Below are 20584 nucleotides of genomic sequence, written 5' to 3'. Positions count from 1 at the left end.
AAACATACCAGTAAACCCACCTGGGATTGGCTGAAAAGAAAGAAATGGAGGGTTCTGGAATGGCCAAGTCAAAGCCCGGACCTAAATCCCATCGAGATGTTGTGGGGGGATTTGAAACGAGCTGTGCATGCAAGAAACCCCTCAAACATCGCACAGCTGAAAGAATTCTGCATGGAGGAGTGGGCTAAAATTTCTCCCAGTCGATGTCAGAGACTGGTCGACAGTTATAAGAAACACCTACTTGAGGTTGTTTCTGCCAAAGGGGACAATACCCCCTAAAAGATCCAAGGGTGTACTTACTTTTTCCACAAGTGAAATTTGCATTTATGTTTATTTAAATTATACAATGGACTACAAAATGTAAATATTTCATGATATTTGTTATATTATATCACCTTTATCTATCAATATTGTTGAAATGAAGATCAAATAGCTGTATGTTGAAATATGTTGAAAAAGTCAAAACTTTACATGGGGTGTACTTACTTTTTCATGTGACTGTGTATATATATATATATATATATATATATATATATATATATATATATATATATATATATATATATATATGTATGTATATATATATATATATATATATATATATATATATATATATATATATATATATATATATATATATATATATATATATATATATATATATATATATATATATATATATATGTATGTATATATATATATATATATATATATATATATATATATATATATATATATATATATATACATACATACATATATATATATATATATATATATATATATATACATACATACATATATATACATATATATATATATATACATATGTAGCGGTTACCGCTGGATGCACACAATCGCCTTGCACCGGCCAGAACACGGCCAGACGCGCCTCTCCCGGGCATGCCCGGACTCACTTTTCCCGGGCACGCCCGAACCTCCCGGGCACGCCCGGTCTCGTCTTTCCCAGGCATGCCCGCTCTCGCCTTTCCAGGGCTCGCCCAGAGCGTCCGGGCATGCCCGCTATCGCCTTTTCAGGGCTCGCCCAGAGCGTCCGGGCATGCCCGCTATCGCCTTTCCAGGGCTCGCCCAGAGCGTCCGGGCATGCCCAGCCTCAACTTGCCAGGCCGCAGCCAAACACGCCCGGGCAGGTCCAGACTTGCCTTTCCAAGGCTCGCCCTTGACACCCGGGCATGCCCGGTATAGCTTTTGCCAGGCAAACTTCCCGACATAAATGTGTATATATATTGCTGCCCGATAAACGGGCTTGTCAGAATACCTGAGCTGTTTTGTTTCAATAAAGCAACTCGGACGAATTCCGTCTTTGGTCGCGTCAATTCTTTCGACTCGCGTTGGAGCGCAGTTTCTTCATTGGTGACCTACCGACATGGATACGGCAGTGACGCTTAAACTGCCTACCTTCTGGGAGGCTCACGCGGCTGTTTGGTTCGCTCAGGCGGACTCTCAGTTCACCCTGCGAGGCATCACCGCGGACGACACCCGCTTCCACCATGTTGTGGCGGCGCTCGGTTCCGCCACCGCGGCCCACGCCTTGAGCCTCCTCGAGCACCCGCCGGCTGCTGACAAATATGACGCGCTGAAGACACTCCTCCTCGACGCTTTCGCCCTCTCACCGGCAGCACGCGCACGGCGCCTGCTCGCTCTGCCCGAGCTCGGCGACACGCGCCCGTCCGAGCGCATGGACTATATGCTCTCGTTGCTCGGTGAGCACTCTCTGGATTTTCTGTTCCGCGAGCTGTTCCTTCGCCAGCTGCCTCACCCGGTACGCCTCGCCCTGGCTGGCACGTTGATCACGGATTCCCGCGCCCTCGCCAGGGAAGCTGATAAGATCTCCTCGGCGGGCCAGCACATCGGCGCGGTTACCTGGAGCCCGCCGCCGTCCGAGGCGACGCCCACGACGCCCGAGCGCCCTGCGCGGTTGGAGGCCGAACTGCCGGTGCAACTGGCGGCCGCCACGCCGCACCGCCCGCTTCCGACACGATGGCCGGGGCCTCCACCGGGCGTGGTGTTATTACCACGCCAGGTTCGGACACAAGGCTCGGACGTGCCGGCCCCCGTGCACTTTCGGCAGGTCGGGAAACGGCCGGGCCGGCATTCATTCCCAGCCATGAGCGCCGGCCACTCGGGCAACTTGCTGTTTATTCGGGACAAAGCGTCTGGGCGGCGTTTCCTGTGTGACACCGGTGCCCAACTGAGCGTCATACCCGCCTCCGAGCAGGACAGGCGGGACGCCGTTTGCGGCCCCTCTTTGGTCGCTGCTAATGGCTCGGCCATACGCACTTTCGGCCCACGTGTCGTCACCCTCTGCTTCGGCAGCCAGCGTTTTCAATGGACTTTTGTGACCGCCTGCGTCCCCATGGCTTTGCTGGGCGCCGACTTCCTCTGCGCGCACGGGCTGCTGGTCGACGTCAAACGTCGTCGCCTTGTCAACGCCGAGACCTTCAGCTCCCTGGCGTGCACGATGAGCAGCTCCGCGCCGACCGAACTGGCGTGCGCCCTCCCGGCAGCGAACGAGTTCGCTCGCCTGCTCGCGGAATTCCCGGCCCTCACGCGGCCGACGTTTTCGGCCGTCGCGGTGCAGCACGGGATCGAGCACCACATACCCACTACGGGCCCACCGGTCTACGCCAGGGCCCGCCGCCTCGACCCAGCCAAGCTCGCCGTGGCAAAGGCCGAGTTCGACGCGTTGGAGCACCTCGGCATCGTGCGGCGCTCCGATAGCGCGTGGGCCTCGCCACTGCACATCGTGCCAAAGCCGGGGGGTGGATGGCGCCCGTGTGGCGACTACCGCCGTCTCAACGACGCTACCACCCCCGACAGGTACCCGATCCCGCATATTCAGGACTTTTCCGCCCGTTTGGCGGGACGGGTCATCTTTTCGAAAATTGACCTGATACGGGGCTACCACCAGGTACCTGTCCGGGCGGCCGACGTCCCGAAGACGGCCGTCATCACGCCGTTCGGCCTGTTCGAATTTTTGCGGATGCCGTTTGGCCTCAAGAACGCGGCCCAGGCGTTCCAGCGCTTGATGGACGGCGTGCTGCGCGACCTGCCGTTTCTTTTCGTCTATCTGGACGATATCCTCGTCGCCAGCATGTCCCGCGCCGAGCACCTCCTCCACCTCCGAACACTGTTCGGTCGCCTCAGCGAGCACGGCTTAATTGTCAACCCGGTCAAATGCCACTTCGGCGCGAAGACCGTTGACTTTTTGGGCCACCGCATCACCAAGACCGGGGCCGTGCCGCTGCCGACCAAGGTCGAGGCCATCACCACGTTCCCGCATCCCCGTTCCATCAAGGCCCTCCAAGAGTTCCTCGGCATGGTGAATTTTTATCACCGATTCGTGCCCCGCGCTGCTCAGCTCATGCGGCCCCTTTACGAGTCCCTCCAGGGCAAGCCGGCCAAGCATGACATTGTTTGGTCCACGGCCATGGACGCGGCCTTCGCCAGCGCCAAACGGGCCCTCGCCGACGCAACGCTGCTGGCTCACCCGGTGCTCAACGCGCCCATTGCCCTCACTACGGACGCCTCCAACTACGCGGTGGGTGCCGTCCATGAGCAATGGGTGGACGGGGTTTGGCAGCCACTTGCTTTTTTCAGCCGGCAACTCCGGCCGAACGAGTTAAACTACAGCACGTTCGACCGCGAGCTGCTCGGGCTATTCCTGGCCGTTCGCCATTTCCGACACCTCCTGGAGGGCCGCCCGTTCACGGCTTTCGTCGACCACAAGCCGTTGGTCTATGCAATGGCTAAGGTCACGGAGCCGTGGTCGGCCCGCCAGCAGCGCCACCTCTCCGCCGTGTCGGAGTTCACCACGGACATCCGGCACGTCGCCGGCAAAGACAACGCCGTGGCCGACTGTCTTTCTCGGGCCAGCGCGAACGCGGTCCACCTCGGCGTGGACTTCGCGCTCATGGCGGCCGACCAGACCACCGACGCCTCGGTGCAGGCACTCCGTGCGGCGGGCACGGGCCTCCGCCTGGCCGACATTCCCTTCGCGGGCACCGTCCTGCTCTGCGACGTCTCCCAGGGCCAGCCTCGCCCCATCGTGCCCGTTTCCTGGCAGCGCCGCATCTTCGCCTCCATCCACGGCCTTTCTCACCCGGGCCGGAAAGCTTCTCAGAAGCTGGTGTCGGCGCGTTTCGTCTGGCACGGCCTTCGACGAAACATCCGCGACTGGGCCAACGCCTGCACGGCCTGCCAGCGGGTCAAGGTCCACCGCCACACCCAGGCCCCGCTGGCACCTTTCGCCGTGCCTGAACGGCGTTTCGACCACGTCCACATGGACCTGGTGGGTCCCCTGCCCCCCTTGCGGGGGTTCACCCACCTGCTCACCATGGTGGACAGGACCACCAGGTGGCCAGAGGCCGTGCCCCTCGCCTCCACCACCACCGCCGACGTGGCGCAGGCGTTCATCGCCACCTGGGTCGCGCGCTTCGGCGCACCAGCGGACATCTCGTCCGACCGCGGCCCACAGTTCACGTCTGAGCTTTGGGGCGCGGTCGCCCGTACGTTGGGGGTCACGCTGCACCGCACCACGGCCTACCACCCCCAAGCCAACGGGTTGTGCGAGCGGTTTCACCGCTCCATGAAGGCCGCACTCATGGCCGGCCTTCAGGACGACGGTTGGGCCGACCGGCTGCCGTGGGTCCTTTTGGGCCTTCGCACGGCCCCCAAGGAAGACCTCCAGGCGTCCGCCGCCGAGCTCGTCTACGGCCAGCCGCTCCGCGTCCCGGGCGAATTCGTGCCCGACGCTACCAGTCCCTGGTCCGCCGCTCGCCAGCGCTCGGACCTCCAGGAGGCCGCCCGACGATTTGCCCCCGTGCCGACGTCCCGCCACGGTGGCCCCCAGTCCTACATCCCCCCCGCCGCTTCGCACAGCGGAGTACGTCTTTGTGCGTCATGACGCGCACCGGGGGCCACTCCGGCCGCCGTACGACGGGCCCTTCCGGGTCCTGCGACGGGGCGACAAGTCTTTCATCGTCGACTTCGGCGGCCGGCCGGACCGGATTTCTGTGGACCGCCTCAAACCGGCGCACATGGACGTCGACCGACCACCACGGTTGGCCCTTCCTCCGCGGCGAGGCCGCCCCCCGTCCACAGTTCCCCCCGCTCGACCACCCACCACCATGTCGGACCCCTCCCCACGACCCTCCAGGGGTCGCTTCGGCCGGGTCATCCGGACCCCCCTTAAATTGACCCTGCCGGTGCAGGTCGATTCTGGAGGGGCGTGTGTAGCGGTTACCGCTGGATGCACACAATCGCCTTGCACCGGCCAGAACACGGCCAGGACGCTCCTCTCCCGGGCATGCCCGGACTCACTGTTCCCGGGCACGCCCGAACCTCCCCGGCACGCCCGGTCTCGTCTTTCCCGGGCATGCCCGCTCTCGCCTTTCCAGGGCTCGCCCAGAGCATCCGGGCATGCCCGCTATCGCCTTTCCAGGGCTCGCCCAGAGCGTCCGGGCATGCCCAGCCTCGACTTGCCAGGCCACAGCCAAACACGCCCGGGCAGGTCCAGACTCGCCTTTCCAAGGCTCGCCCTTGACACCCGGGCATGCCCGGTATAGCTTTTGCCGGGCAAACTTCCCGACATAAATGTGTATATATATTGCTGCCCGATAAACGGGCTTGTCAGAATACCTGAGCTGTTTTGTTTCAATAAAGCAACTCGGACGAATTCCGTCTTTGGTCGCGTCAATTCTTTCGACTCGCGTTGGAGCGCAGTTTCTTCACATATATATATATATATATATATATATATATATATATATATATATATATATATATATATATTGTTGCGGATATGAGGACTGTATATTTTTTTGATTGTGTGAATTATTATTATTGTTTATTCTGCGCCTCCTGCCTCCGGAGCTGTGTAAAGGTCAAAGGGCACCCCATAATTAGTCCATAAAGCATCCACACCACAGCCAATCATAGAATACCCCTGTTCAATAGTTATATCTTATTATGTGTTTTAGGGTAAGGCTGTGTCTCCCATTAATTGAAATACTCCATTGCACCAGTGAAAGAGATAGATTCCCTTCATTCCCACTCCCAACACTTCCATTCCCCCCTTTTCGTCAATTGCAATTCGCATTGCCAACTGCATGTTGGGCGGTTTTCCCTTCATCCGCCATTGACCACGAGGCAGGGTTGGGGAAGAAAGGCGGGTCCCCACCTCGTCATAGAGGGGAGGAGTGAGTCAGCCCCACTCAACCAACCACGAACAAGGGGTTGGACTTGGAGAGGGTGTGGAGAGAAACATCGAGGAGGTTCGCGAAGGTTGAGGGGCGGGGCCTATATAACCCGCAGGCAGGGCGTGTCCAAGGCAGATGAGCTTTGACGGGATGAGCTACGACAAGAGCGGAGTGTGTGGTTTTTTTGGTCAGAGCTGGGTTGGTCGTCAGTGGTGGTCAGTGTTTGCGTAGAGTGGAGGGGTTGCGTTGAGTTGTCGGTTGTGAGGAAGAGTTGGACTAAGCAAGAGAGAAAGAGTCCTGGAGTTAGTAAGAGAGAGAACCCGTCACGCGAGAGAACCCGTCACGCCAGACCCCCCACCAGCAGCGTTGGCTTGGCTCCACCAAGCAGCTCCGACCCGCTACCCCGCGCACACGACAGGATCGGTGGCATCGGCGGCCATCGAGGTCCAGCCCGACGTCCCGTGCGGGATCAAACTCCAGCCAGCTCCGGGCCTTCCTCCAGCCACCCACCTCCTGTCATTCCTGCCTGCAATTTCCATCCATTTGCGTACGTGAGTTTGTTTTGTTCGTGCTGTCCTGGGTAGTAACAATAAGTCTGTATAAGCTAAAGATTGCACTGTGTCACCTGCGTCTCATGTCCCTGTAAATAAACGTGACTGCTTGCTTCCTACTTATATGTGTAAATAATAAATCCAATTACTCTTCTGTACGTCTTCTCGTCTTATTCCTTTTCCTCTTTGCATTCGGTCGTTTTAGAGTTTTCCAGATTGGGCAGCTGCGGTGCGATACGGCCAAAGTTTGGGTGGAATCGGGTTCTAGTCGGGGAATAACTGTTCGGTCGCGGTCATACCAACCGCTCGGTCAAAATAACATCTTAACCGCGTCCGCAACAATTGGTAGTCAGGAGTTGGGATTCGAACCTGGGACTAAATTTATTTAGCCCAAATTTTGGACACCAATTGTGTTATTACCGCAACAATTGGTGTCGAGGAGTGGGATACGAGGCCCGAAGCGCGCTTAACGCGCTCAAAATTACAAAGTGCTGGAAATTTGTGTTGTTGTAAAGGAAAACCCGAATTTTGAAATCGCGCCATGGCTGGTCAAGGCGATCGGATGCCGGTGGGTGAGCTAGAGGAGGGGTTAGGAGTAACCCAGGATCAAATGGAGGGGAGCAATGAGGAGGCGGTTGAGGAAGTATCAGACGCACAAAATGGCGCTCTCGCGCACGTGGTATCAGACGCACAAAGTGGCAGCTCGCACGAGCGCGGGGTAGCCGCGCCCGCTGCGCAAATAGCGGGAATTGATGTGCGGGACCTCATGGCGCAGATTAATGCAGCCATACTAATGGCAAATATGGGGCTAGAAGCAAAAATGGATGCTCAGGGTGAGCGAATGGGACAAATGGGGAACCGGATGGATGCTCAGAGTGAGCAAATGAGGGCTCAGAGTGAGCAATTGGGGGAAATGGGGGGCAAAATGGGAGAAATGGGGGGCAAAATGGGAGAAATGGGGGGCAAAATGGGAGAAATGGGGGAACGGCTAGAAGCTAAATTTGAGGGGTTGGACAACGGGATAAAAGAGGTAAAGAATGGGTTAACGGGGGTGGAAAATAGAATGGCTGCCCAGGAGAATCAGTTAGAGGGGGTGAAAAATGGGTTAATGGGGTTAGAAAATAGGATGGAAGACAAATTGCGGGAAATAGGGGAGCAATCCGCCCGGGAAATCGAACAGATGGGGAACCAGATAGAGGAGGTGAGAATCGGGGTAGAAACCAAACTGGATGCTCAGAGGGATGAATTGGCACAGATGAGGGTGGCATCTACAAAGGAGAGGGAGGAGATGAAAGAGGAGATACGACGAGGTGTAAGTGAGGAGGGCTCGGGGGTACGCGAGGAGGTAAAGCGAGGCGAAAAGCGTATAGAGAAAGAGGTGAGAAATAATACGGCGAGGTTACAAGGGGGAATAGAAGATCTGACGGAGGAGGTGGAACAGCTGACAGAGGCACAAACGGAGTTAGTGGAGCAGGTTCAAAGGAACACTGCGGTACTAGGAGGGTTAAAGGCGACACAAAAAGAAATTAAAAATGACTTAATAGCGACACAGAGGCAATGTCAGATGGTACGTGAGGGACTGACAATGAGGTTGGACGAGGTGACAGAGGTAATGGAGACAAAGGACCGGCAGGTGAGGATGCACATAGAGACGGTCACGGTAGCCTTAGAGGACGAACTTGAGGAACACGCACCGGGAAATAAAAGAGGTGAAGCAAAAATTAGAGGAAGTGGAAGAAGAGGTGAGTGAAATTAAGAAGAGACGGACAGAAACTAAGAGAGAAATACGGGAGGAGGTAATGGAATTGGTACAAGGTCGGTGCTCAACTCATAATGTGATGCTCACTAACCAAATAAATTGTTTGCAGGTGGCGAAAGAGGTGCGGAGACGAGGTGCCAAGGTGAGTGGCGAAATATTCGGCAATGTATATGATGTGAGGAAAGCTTCAGTCGGCTTGGGGATTGGTTTGGATCCGGGTGTTCGTGAAAGGCCTTTGGTGAAGTGTGCGACAGGTCTGGTGTGCGAAAAACGAGGTGTGCGAGAATGTCCGACCATGGGGTGTGTGAGGAAAAAGTGCGCGCCGAGGAAAGAGTGTGCTGTCGAGAGTGAGTCAGTCGTAGCGCGTGTGCGAGGGAGCACATGGAAGCGCGGTGTGGCGAGTGTTACGGAGGAAGTAACGAAAGATTGTGCGCAAGAGGATGCGCGAGAAAGGTGTGTAACGGACAGGTGCATGGGGAAAGAGTGCGCTGTCAAGAGTGAAGGAGAATGCACGCCTGTGGTGAGAGTTACAGAGGATGTAACGAAAGAGTGTGCGCAAGAGGATGCGCGAGAAAGGTGTGTAACGGACAGGGGCATGAGAAAAGAGTGCGCAGTCGAGAGTAAGGGTGAGTGCGTTGTCAAGAGTGGAGGTGAGAGTAGTGAGAGTGACACGGCGCGTGAGTTGGTTGTGACAGGTGAGCGAGGATGTACACCTGGAATGGAAGGATGCACACCTGGAATGGTAGAGCGTGTGTGGGAATGCACACTGGAGTTGGTCGTGAGGCACGTGGTTGGGTGTGCGAGTGAGAGCACACCTGTGATTGTCACAGAGGAGGTGACCGAGGAGGGGGCGCGAAGAGGTGTGTTGGTGAGGTGTGCGAGCGACGAGTGTGTGCAAAGGTGTTCGGTGGTCAGGTGTGTGACCAAGTCTGTGAGCGGAATGAGTGTACCTGGGTGTGTTGGAGAAGGTGCAATGACGAGGTGCATGGGAACAGCTGGGTGTATGAGCAAGAAAGGGGTAGCGTATGCGTGTAAGCATGCAGGTGAGGCATCGACGGTAACCGGGTTAGCGGTTAGAGCGACTTATAGCCGAATCGGGCCCTCGGTGCGTGCCGGGCTTCGCGTGCCGCGAGAACCAGCGGGGATCCGAGCCACGGCGGGTTCGAAAGGACCGCCGTACGCGATCCACGCTGGGCCTCGCTTGGAACGGCCGCGTCCGTGCTCCACTAGGCGGAGCGGGCAGCCCGATAGGAAGGGTCGTCATGGCGACCACTTTTTATTGAGACGTTCCGGCAGGTCGAGATCGGGCAATTGGATGGCTCCGCGCCGAGGTGGTGCGTGGGATCTCGGCACGGGTAAGCCCCCGTCCCTGCACCGAGTGCCGGACGCATCCAGCCGCCGGCACCAAAGAACCCGCGTTCATTGCTCGGCTGTACGAAGCCGGGCTGTAGACGTGAATTGGCGCACCGAGAGGATCTAATAAGTAGACGGGTGATGAGGTTAGTGTTTTGGACCCAAAATTAGAAAAAGGAAAAATTTGATGATTGGCAAATTTTTGATTTGTTGAAATTTGATGTGCAAAATTGGTAGTGGAACGTCCCCCATGTGGTGGGATGGCAACTCTGTCATCCCTCACAAACGGGGGGGGGGGGGGGGCAAAGGAGCACTAGTTTATGGGGTTTATGGCAGTGAAAACTAGCCCGGGTGGGTTAGGATATTGTGTGTAGGGACCTAGCGAAGATGACATTAGGTGACGTTAAGGTTAGTTAGTGACAAGGATACCTGTAGTGGGGACGCAGGTAGAGTAGAGTGGATGATAATGACGTGGGAGCGCAATAGTTTAAAGGGGCGACTGGGAAGCGCAAGTTTCAGAGGGGAGTAGTTAGATGAGATGATGCCGTGTGGTTGAGGATTGAACAGGTGTGATTGCACAGGTGTGCAACTGAACAGGTGTGTGGAGCAGTGTATGAGTGAGTGAAGATGATTGTGTATTGTGTTGACCCAATGGTCCAGGAAGAGGAGGATGGTGCAGGTGGCACCAGGTGTGAGTGCACAGGTGTGCAACAACAGGTATGGAGAATGGTAGTGTGGAATAAATGGAGTATTGGAATGGATGGTCGTGGAGTGAGCATGGTGGAAACAATGGAGTGGAGTGGATGGTGCGAAGGTGTGAATGGGGGAAGAGTGGACCCCCATGACGAATACCCGGGGCGGGTAGTGTAAGTGTTAGGTAGAGGGTATAGGTAAATTGTGGTTGGATATTGGCATCTGTGGTGCGGGTGGAAGAATGGTGATTGGATGGGTGCATTAGTGTTGTGGAAATGGCTGGGCGTGTAGCCTGTTAGTGTGTGTAGTTGGTTTGGGCACTCCACCACTGTGAGGATGTCGGCCAGGTGAGGCCGCAGGTGGGCTCTGGGAGCCGGTAGTAGTTGTTGTGGATGGGGCCCGAGGATCCGGAGGACGGACCCGGGTAGCCCAGTGCCAGAGGGCACCGAGTGGGGTGACAGAGCCAGGAGGGGCCTTCCCCAGTTAGTTAGGTTAGGGTGAGGAGCTAGGTAAGCTCGGGTGGCAACTACAGTGGTGGAGGTGTGCAGGTGGGTAGACCTGCTGGGAGAGCTACACGTCACAGCCCAGAAATTGTGCAAGGGCACCGGGAGATGAATCGGGGGAGTAAGACCCCAAATTGAGAAGCACCACAGTTTGGTCAATGGGAATTGGTTTTTAGAACCCATAGTGTAAGTTGGCCAATGGATTGGCAGGGAGAGACCCCGGGTAGTGTAAAGTGTATTAAAGTCATTTAGAGAATAGATAGGATGAAGGATCTCCTCGCACCATCTGCATCCACTCACCTGAGGTGACAGGTACTCCACACCATGCCATGTTTTGATTATTTTTTATGATGCAAATGTTTGGATTGTGAGACGCATCATGACGTGGGTGTGACATTGTGCTTTGTGTTCCATCTCTTCCTCCTTATGAGGATTGATGATGAATTTGGTGATGGCAAATTTTGAAGTAGAGGGATTGTGGAGACGAATTTGGTATCGGAGAAATATGGGGAAGACGTGACAGTAGTGACGAATTTGTAAATGGGTAGATTTTGTAAATATGGGGTAAGGGCAAGGGTAGAGTAGGTGACAGGGGGGTGACGTACGGTAGGGACGAGCTTTCTCACTTCGCCCTCCGTACGCATTTCGCCTTGCATTGCCTTATTGATGTGTACCCTTGTGACCTTACCCCTCGTTCATTTGTCTCTTTTGTCTCCCACATGACCTGTGCGCCATTTGGCGCCGAGGGGAGCATGCGTGAGTCCTCCATTGTGCGCCCGGAATTCCCAGAACCAGCTGTCTGCATCGATGCACCACATTATGGACCACATGTCTGTGGCCGAGCACCACTTATGTACCCCATGGGTTGGGGCATGGCCCCTCTGCTGGAACCGGCCATGAGGGCCCGAAATCTTGCTGGCGGACCTTGGCCACAGGGCACCGATGCCCCACAGGTGAACCACACGTAGTCGGCCCTGTGGGCCATAAATAAAATAAATAAAAATGGACACATTGGGTGCAAGTTTTAATACAAATAGGCCGCCAGTAAGCAAAGCAAAGGAATGACAACAACTGGAAGAAATGATAATAGCCAGCAGAGGGAGCCGAAGAGCAAGAGATCACCTGCAGGGTTAGGGGTTGTTTGGTTATTTTTATTATTGAACACTGATGAACTGTGGTGACTGCACCGATTGGTGCTTGGGGGTGTATTGGTGCGTTTTTGGGTGCTTTCATGGTGCGTCGATGCAGAGCAGACTGTCTCCCCCCAGAAAGAACAATTACAGGTCCTGGGTTAGTTTTGTAAATAAAAATAGCGTCATTGTAAATAATGCTCCCCACCGTCAGTGTGTAGTTTGAAGACCATTCCGCAATTCGGTTAACTGTGGGCGTAAGTCTGTTAGGCAGGGTGCAATGGAGCAGCGGGACACATTTATTTATGTTTTAAAACTGTCGCAGTCAGGGTCAGGTTAAAAGTAGAGGGAACTACACCTACGTGTCACACTAAATAAAAGTTGTAGGCCCGGGCCGTGCCTAAGAGGAGGAGGGTGCAGTGTTGCGGATATGAGGACTGTATATTTTTTTTATTGTGTGAATTATTATTATTGTTTATTCTGCCGGGCATGTCCGGGCATGCCCAGCCTCGACTTGCCAGGCCACAGCCAAACATGCCCGGGCAGGTCCAGACTCGCCTTTCCAAGGCTCGCCCTTGACACCCGGGCATGCCCGGTATAGCTTTTGCCGGGCAAACTTCCCGACATAAATGTGTATATATATTGCTGCCCGATAAACGGGCTTGTCAGAATACCTGAGCTGTTTTGTTTCAAAAAAGCAACTCGGACGAATTCCGTCTTTGGTCGCGTCAATTCTTTCGACTCGCGTTGGAGCGCAGTTTCTTCACATATATATATATATATATATATATTGTTGCGGATATGAGGACTGTATATTTTTTTGATTGTGTGAATTATTATTATTGTTTATTCTGTGCCTCCTGCCTCCGGAGCTGTGTAAAGGTCAAAGGGCATTCCATAATTAGTCCATAAAGCATCCACACCACAGCCAATCATAGAATACCCCTGTTCAATAGTTATATCTTATTATGTGTTTTAGGGTAAGGCTGTGTCTCCCATTAATTGAAATACTCCATTGCACCAGTGAAAGAGATAGATTCCCTTCATTCCCACTCCCAACACTTCCATTCCCCCCTTTTCGTCAATTGCAATTCGCATTGCCAACTGCATGTTGGGCGGTTTTCCCTTCATCCGCCATTGACCACGAGGCAGGGTTGGGGAAGAAAGGTGGGTCCCCACCTCGTCATAGAGGGGAGGAGTGAGTCAGCCCCACTCAACCAACCACGAACAAGGGGTTGGACTTGGAGAGGGTGTGGAGAGAAACATCGAGGAGGTTCGCGAAGGTTGAGGGGCGGGGCCTATATAACCCGCAGGCAGGGCGTGTCCAAGGCAGATGAGCTTTGACGGGATGAGCTACGACAAGAGCGGAGTGTGTGGTTTTTTTTGGTCAGAGCTGGGTTGGTCGTCAGTGGTGGTCAGTGTTTGCGTAGAGTGGAGGGGTTGCGTTGAGTTGTCGGTGGTGAGGAAGAGTTGGACTAAGCAAGAGAGAAAGAGTCCTGGAGTTAGTAAGAGAGAGAACCCGTCACGCGAGAGAACCCGTCACGCCAGACCCCCCACCAGCAGCGTTGGCTTGGCTCCACCAAGCATCTCCGACCCGCTACCCCGCGCACACGACAGGATCGGTGGCATCGGCGGCCGTCGAGGTCCAGCCCGACGTCCCGTGCGGGATCAAACTCCAGCCAGCTCCGGGCCTTCCTCCAGCCACCCACCTCCTGTCATTCCTGCCTGCAATTTCCATCCATTTGCGTACGTGAGTTTGTTTTGTTCGTGCTGTCCTGGGTAGTAACAATAAGTCTGTATAAGCTAAAGATTGCACTGTGTCACCTGCGTCTCATGTCCCTGTAAATAAACGTGACTGCTTGCTTCCTACTTATATGTGTAAATAATAAATCCAATTACTCTTCTGTACGTCTTCTCGTCTTATTCCTTTTCCTCTTTGCATTCGGTCGTTTTAGAGTTTTCCAGATTGGGCAGCTGCGGTGCGATACGGCCAAAGTTTGGGTGGAATCGGGTTCTAGTCGGGGAATAACTGTTCGGTCGCGGTCATACCAACCGCTCGGTCAAAATAACATCTTAACCGCGTCCGCAACAATATATATATATATATATATATATAATATATATTGTTGCGGATCTCCCGAAGCCCGTTCCCGTTACAATGGGGCGATTAAACCCCTTTTTCCCCCTGGGTCTTCGGGTCTGCGAGGCCGAATCGCCACTTCCGGAGCAAACGTGAAAAAGGGTATTGGGTCAACTTCGCACGTACCTTTAACCCACGCTGCCACGAAAGCGGGGACCGAACCTCGCACAAGCCACGCTTAATCGAGTACGCCCAAGCGGTATGCATATCATGTGACTCGTGCTGTTACTTTTATGGAACCCGATTCGAGCGGTTCTAGTCGTACCATGCGAGGCCAATGGATGGAAGGGACAGGAACGGTCAATTCAGAGGAAGAACATGATTTATTATTATTTACAATGATCAGGATGAAGGAAAGGGGACACAGAGCAGAAGCTTAATCGATCCTAACTTAATCCCAGACACAGGGCCCACTCACGCACATGGGGAGAAGAAGAGAAGAAGTTCATGCGCCAAGCGCGCGTTGCCGTCGGTCGCTCCGGGGCAGCTCGCCCGGCGTGGCTCTCGGATGTTCACGGCAGGTATGCAGGCGAAGGCAGGCAGGAGGAGATCGGGCGTCTGTGGCCCGGCACGTGATTGTCCTCTCGAGCGCGCGATTAATACAGCGCAGAGAGCAGGGCATGGCGAAAGTTCATGTACAATCTCGATCACCGGCAGTTCAATGCACTCGTTCTGCGGCGCGTTCTCTTGTGTCCTCAAGCTCAACTCAACTCAACTCACTCTCACAGGGAACTTGAACTCGTCTCACAGGGAACTGTAACTCAGCACTTGAACTCACGATACTCTCCGGCTCTGACTGACGTGCACACGACTCTGACTGGGAACTCGTCTCTCGTCTCATCTGAGGTGCCGGGTCGCAGAGCAGGGTTATATGGCTCCGCCCCGGCCCTACTCGAATGTTCCAAAACCCCACCTCTCATCGTCGTGGTTAGCTACTCCCCTCGAGCCCTGATTGGCGGCTCGTGCTTACCGACCACTCCCTCCTGCAGCGCCTCCCTTCGGCCTCGACAGACTTGTTCAGGCCTGCCACGTGGCATGCTATCGCCAAAAGAACTGCCCTACTCACGGACCTGCTCAACGCAAAACTAACACAGGACAGGACTACGCTTACTTTCACGAAGAAATAACTGAACTATCGCGAGGCTTCATGTTGTGGTGCGTCTACCTACGAGGGGGAATTATCCTTTATTCCAAAACCACAACACTACACCCCTCTCTCGCCAGACGCGTCCCGATTCGAACCCACCAATGGAACGACCGGTAGAGCCTGACATGCAAAATTAACTTTACTTTTAATAGTGACACATAGATGTGGTTCTCCCTAGCATTTACTCTGACCCATGTTTGCGACCGTTTTGACACTAGATATGTCCCTCCTATTGCGTTGAGCAGCTACCTAACAGTTTCACGCCCACAACTACCCGAGTATTTCCGGAATTTCAAACTAAACACATAGCCGGTGGGCACATTCTTATATTAACAAGCACGTATATTTACAATTCTATGACCCAGGACCTGTTCTTAATGGAAGAGACGATTGGAGGGTAGAGAAAACACAGCAAAAACAGACTCATAAATGGCACTTGCTGCTTGCTTCTTGCATCTTGCTTCTTGCTTCTTCCATGTGCGTCTATCAAACCGGCTGGCCCACTGACCGGCATACAGGCCATTTGAAGCATCGGGGCCAACTAAACTTGCAGAACTTCTCGTCCCTAGCACACAATAATAAACAAAAATGCTTTTATTTTTTTCTTGCCAGGCAGGGCCACTCCCATGTGGTCCAACTGCCTGGCATCAATGCCACTCAAACAAGTGGTCTGAAGGTGCAAGATGATTTTGCAGCAAGATGCTGCACAGCAGAGGTGCAAGGCCACAAGGCTTGTGGTCCATGAGTGGGACAAGGGTGCAGCAAAGTGGTTTGGCAGCAAAGTGCTGCACAGGTCAGCTGCACTGGTGCAACTAGGGTGCAGCAAATGGACTGGCCGCAAGGTGCTGCACAGTTTGGCTGCAAAGGTGGAACAAAGACAGGGCAGCAAGGACATGGCAGCAAGGTGCTGCACAGGTCGGTTGCACTGATGAAACAAGGACATGGCAGAAAGGTGCAGAAGGGATGCTGCACAGGTCGATGGTGCTGCACAGTTCGGCCTCCAAAATGGTCCTGGGGCGGGGGGAGAGACAAGGCACAACAAGCAAGTGGAAAAGACGCAATGGCACATAGAAAACAAGGTGGTGCGGCGCGAGGGACGCGGACGAGTGAGCAGAGCAGGCTCGTCCCTAACCGTCCGTACCCCCCACCGTTGGCTACACTACCCTAGCCCCCCTTGTATTTACAATCCGTCTCTACGTCTTGTCTCCCATATCCCCCTCTAACTCCACATTCGTCTCCCAATCCCTCCCAAGAAGGAAGGGATGGAACAAACACAATTTCACATTACGTCGTGATGCGTCTTACAACTCAAACGGTTCACAGAGCCTTGGTGTGGAGCTCGTCCTCCTTGGTGAATGGCTGTGGATGGTGTGAAGGGATTTCTCATCCTCACTACTCTAGTAACATTTACTCATTTAAACTACCCGGGGTCGTACCCTGCCAATCGGCCTCTTTAAACTATGTGGTTCTAAGAACCCGAATTGCCATTGCCCACACTGTGGCGCCATCCTGAATTTGGGTCTCACTCCCACAAATTTTCGCACGTGCCCTCGCACAATTTCGGGACTGGGTCGTGTGGCCCTCGCAGCAGGTCTACCTACCTGCGCACCTCCGCCACTGAACCCACCACCCAAGCTTACCTGCTCCTCGCGACTACCTAACTGGGGAAGGCCCTCCCTGGCACTTACCACCTGATGCCCACCTTGGCATTGGGCAACCTGGGTCCTTCCCTTGGATCCTCGGGCCCCACTCAACTCTAACCTAACCGGCTCCTTGAGCCTACCTGCAGCCTCACCTGGCTGACAAACTACCAGTGGCGGAGTGCCTCAATAACTATACTCACCAATTAAGCCACACGCCCAGCCATGTCACTGACTCATGCACCCAACAAAGCACTGCTTGCTACTACTCGCACCACAGGTGTCAATATCCATACAATTTACCTATGCCCTCTACCTGGCTTTACACTACCCCCCCCCCCCGGGCTTTCGCGAATGGGTTCCACTCTCCCCCCATTCACTCCTTCGCACCATGCATTCCACACCTTTTATTCCACACCAAGCATTTCACACCACTTATCTCGCACACCAATTATTTCCACTCACCACTACATTCACACACCAAATATATGGCACACCTTTTGTGCTTACACACCTCAAACACAATTCCACTTGTCTCAACACAATTCCTCACTCACACAGCATCATCTATCTAACTACTTCCCCTACGACTCGTGCTTCCCCGTCGTCCCTTTACACTATGCACACCATTTTCTTTAACAACCCTCTAAGCTACCTACGTCCCCTATATAGTCCAGGTGTCACTACTTAAATCTTGTGTCTTTACAGTCTTCTAGATTCCTAACATTATCCTAGCCCTCCCTCGGCTAGCTTCGGTGCCCCATGGAGGCAACCATTGCTGGCACCTCCATGTGCCTATCACTGCCATCCCCCTAAACTAATGCTCATGGGCCCCCCCATGTGAGGAATGGTGACACTACCATTCCCCCACGTGGGGGACACTACTCTCCACAGTCCGCTACACTCTGAGCCTCTCCAAGTGGATGTACGTTGTCGTCACGGCTCGGCCTCGAAGGGCCGAGCGATCCATTTGGGTGGTTGGTCGCCTGTATGGGATGTCCGTCCGGCATTTCCGATCCAAGGAGGGAGGTATGGATGGGCCGAGGTGCTGGGCTCCATCCCGGCGCGTGGCCTCACGGTCCCACGCACGGTGACCCAGCCGGCCACGGTCGGAGCACCGCACCCGATAGGGTGCGCGGCCCCGAAAACTCCTACCTCCCCTTGAACCTCGCCGATCGCCTTTGCCGCCACGGCATGGCACCAACCATACAGTGCGGGGGCCGGAGGCACGAATCGTGCACGCCGGTCCTTGCGAGACCGACGCAGCACGGATTCCCTCCGGTCCCTGCTGCACACAACTCAACGGGGGCTCACGTCTGCTACCCGTCCCGCTAGGCGCTACCCCGGTCGGTGTCGATGCTTGAGCCGCGTCCTCACCACTCACGACCCACTCCACATTCGCACACCCAAGCGCCCACGCACCATCCACACACTCCGTTACACACTCCTTCCACACACAGTCCGGTGTGCATTCTTTCTCACACTCTGTAACACACTCGGCCATCGCACACTCTTTTTCCACACCCCCGGTGTGCACTCTCCCATTACACACTCTTCCTGCACACAGTCCTGTGTGCATTCTCCCTCGCACTCTGTTATTGCACACTCTGGTGCACACCACCCAGGTGCACTCGCACCTTTCATGCACCCCATCATTGCACACCCTGGTGCACACTCTATCTCCACGCCCCCAGGTGTGCACTCTCCCGTTACACACTCTGTAATGCACTCGGCCATCGCACACTCTTTTTCCACACCCCCAGGTGCACACTCTCCCGTTACACACTCCATAACACACTCGGCCATAGCACACTCTTTTTGCACACCCCATAGGTGCGCACTCTCGCTCATACTCCGGTGTGCATTCTCGCTCACACTCCGTAACACTATCTTCTCCTGCACACTCCGGCGCACACTTTTCTCTCACGCGCTCTGGTACGGACTCCCTCTCATACCGCACAATGTCCCAACCGCAAACGCCTGGGTCTCGCCTCTCTCCCAAGCGTGCCGAACACCCGTTGGCGCCAAACACATTCGCGCCATTTTGCCTCACCTCGGGGTCCTCCTTCCCCGGCTTCTTCGCCAGCACCTGTAAACTTTTATTGGGGTCAGCAAGCACGGCATCACGGTGTGAATACAGACTTTGTTCACATTCCATCTCTTTCTCCCGCGATTTATTCGCTTTCTCTCCCGTCTCTTCAGCCCCAATTATTTCTTTTTCTATCACGACGATCGTCGGCGCCCCTATAATTTTCTTTTCCAATGAGACGATCATCGGCATCCCCCAAAATTTGGTTTTCCAATGTGACGATCGCCGGCTCCTCTACACCCCGCGTCGCGATTCCCATAGCCCCGGTCAATTTAGCTGTCCTTCGCTCTACCTCGCTCCCCACACGTTCCCCACACCGTGTCACCTCGTCGCGTACCACCGCGACCTTCCCGCTCAACCTGCGCCCAATGTCCTCCCCCGCCTTTTTCATGTCCCTCTTTGATTCTGCCCTCATCTTCTGCCGATCGCACCTGGATTCCTCCCTCAATTTGTCCATGTGATCAAACATTTTGTTCATTTCCTCCTTAATGGTTGCTTTTCTTAGTCCCCTACCGGTGTACACCGGAGGGGACTATAGGTTTGCACGCCGTCCGTCAGTCTGTCAGCCTGTCAGTCCGTCACGCAAAGAACAGTTTTCCGGACCTTTTTTCTAAACGCTTAATGCTAATGATTTCAAACTTGGCACATGGTTTCCTCTTGATAAGTTACAGATCAAGTTCGAACTTCACGACGTTTCGATCATTTTTCACAAAGTTATGGCACTTTGAACTTTGGGAATTCTGATAATTCTGATGATCCTTAACTCAGTGCCATTTTAAGTTTTAATTTCCTTTAAAAAAGATTTTCTCTGCAATAATAGGACCGATTGAGATCAAATTTTCACCATAGGAGGGACTCGGTCAGTAGAATATTTTAATGGTAATTTTGACGTCACAGGTCACGTGGTTCGGCCGCCATATTGTTTTTCGTGAAAACACGAAAAACCCTTTTTCTCTGCAACGGCTGAACAGATCGAGGCCAAACTTTGCAGGCAGAATCGCATACCCATGACGAACAAAAACGTCAGCGAGCATGACGTCATGCGTCACATGGTTTCAGAGTTATGACGTTTTTAAGCATGAACCTTTAAAACCGAGCCGCTCCCTCATTTTTGATCCAATCGAGGGCAAACTTCACAGATCTGTTCAGCATGTCAATCAACTAAAACGTCTTTTTGGAATTTGCGATAGGGCACGTGGTTTGGCAGATATCGTTAATTAAACGTTTTTTTTTTTTTTAAAGGATATCTCTTGTTTATTCTGGAGTTCTCCTCAAGCCGCACCGCACGCCCTCAGCCTCGTCTCGCGAATGTCAACAGCGTGACACAGCGCGTGCTTTCCGGAGGGGCGGAGCCAAGC

Source organism: Myxine glutinosa, chromosome 1 (assembly GCF_964187855.1).
Source record: "Myxine glutinosa chromosome 1, kmMyxGlut1.1, whole genome shotgun sequence".
Classification (NCBI taxonomy): domain Eukaryota; kingdom Metazoa; phylum Chordata; class Myxini; order Myxiniformes; family Myxinidae; genus Myxine; species Myxine glutinosa.
This window is presented reverse-complemented; position numbering follows the sequence as displayed.